Raw genomic sequence first — 1,368 nt, 5'->3', positions numbered from 1 at the left:
GCTGCCACTGGGTCTGGGAATATTGAGGATGACGTAGTAGGAATAATAATGACCTTTCAGTAATGGAACCAGAGGCAGAGGGAGAGACTAAAAGATATAAATAAGCTCCAGCTGCCTTGAGAGAGAGAGAGATGAAGGGAAAGAAGAGAGAGAGATGAAGGGAAAGAAGAGAGAGAGATGAAGGGAAAGAAGAGAGAGAGATGAAGGGAAAGAAGAGAGAGAGAGGGAGAGAGAAAAGAGGAAGATAGAGAAGAGGAAGGGAGGGAGAAAAGAGACATTATGTAGACAGTGATAATGTTCTTACCTTTTCTAATTGGCCTACATCCACATATAATGGAGCAAGTTTACAATACAAATTGAATTCTTTTTCTCCGTCTCTACATAATGAGAGTATCAAACATGATGGTCATAATGACTCACCCAGTCACAGTGTTTAGTATATGATTATAAGTCTTTATTGCTTCAAACTTTTCATCTTTATCCTCTGGGCTGTACTTATCATACAAATCTGCCAAGCCCTAGAAAAAAAAATTAAAACCACAATAGCTAAATCAAGCTAAAATGTAATTGCATGTCTATTACCAATTTACCATTACAAACCCAGAACCCTCACAGATCTACATAAACTATCTACCTTCCAGGCCAGTATTTCCTTCTCATTAGAGGTTATTGCTATCCTATACTGGTGTCTGGCCTCTCCTATTTCTTTCAACAGTAAATGAGCTTTACCACACAACACATGAGCAAGATAATGAGTGTCATCATGCCAGAATATAGCCTGTGATGGACAAGACAACACATAATTGAGAATAATTTTTTATTCCTACCTGGCATTGTTTGATAGTCTCAGGATAGTCTTCTCTATCTAGAGCAGAACGGGCGGATTTAAGAAGAAACTTGACCTCTTTGTTGGCAGCCATAATTGTAATAATTATTCTACCATGCCACCTTGCGATTGACCAATCAGATTGCAGTATTGGAGGTCAATTATTTTTCATATTAACCTAGCTCGTAAAAATACCGTGGGTCGGGATAGTCTCGAGATCTCGCGTAGCCAGACCACACCCTCCGTGCCTACGGGTGGGTCTGGCAAATTGACCATACTCCGCTCGTTCTGGTTCACCCATTAACGGGTGAACCAATTTTTTTGCTCCACTTCACCCAGAAACGGGTGAATTGATACAGTAACTCTTGACTCTTCTCTTCTACTACCTTCTTCTTAAGTGACAAAAAGCTAGAGGAACAGCTGTGACAAATTATACATCTTCTCCCTCTCACGGCCCGCTTGATCTATGCCGATTAAAGGGCTATCAAAGCTCTCTTTCGAAAGATCACCATATCCATCAAGTGAAAGAAGCCTTTTGCCTT

The 1,368-nt window shown here is 40.4% G+C and overlaps 1 long non-coding RNA gene across 1 annotated transcript; it reads right to left on the bottom strand.

Moving 5' to 3' along the window:
• Positions 1 to 6: 6 nt before the first annotated feature.
• On the bottom strand, positions 7 to 914 carry LOC109588377 (uncharacterized). Its single transcript, XR_002188127.1, has 5 exons — positions 828 to 914; positions 635 to 778; positions 421 to 518; positions 305 to 377; positions 7 to 115 (listed from the first exon to the last, which is right to left on the bottom strand). It is a non-coding gene; the product is annotated as an uncharacterized LOC109588377 (long non-coding RNA).
• Between the last annotated feature and the right edge of the window lie 454 nt (positions 915 to 1,368).

This window comes from Amphimedon queenslandica, unplaced genomic scaffold (assembly GCF_000090795.2).
Source record: "Amphimedon queenslandica unplaced genomic scaffold, v1.1 AMPQUscaffold_12125, whole genome shotgun sequence".
NCBI classification, from domain to species: Eukaryota; Metazoa; Porifera; class Demospongiae; order Haplosclerida; family Niphatidae; genus Amphimedon; species Amphimedon queenslandica.
The sequence above is the reverse complement of the archived record's forward strand: the minus strand, read 5'-3'. Positions and strand labels throughout refer to the sequence as shown.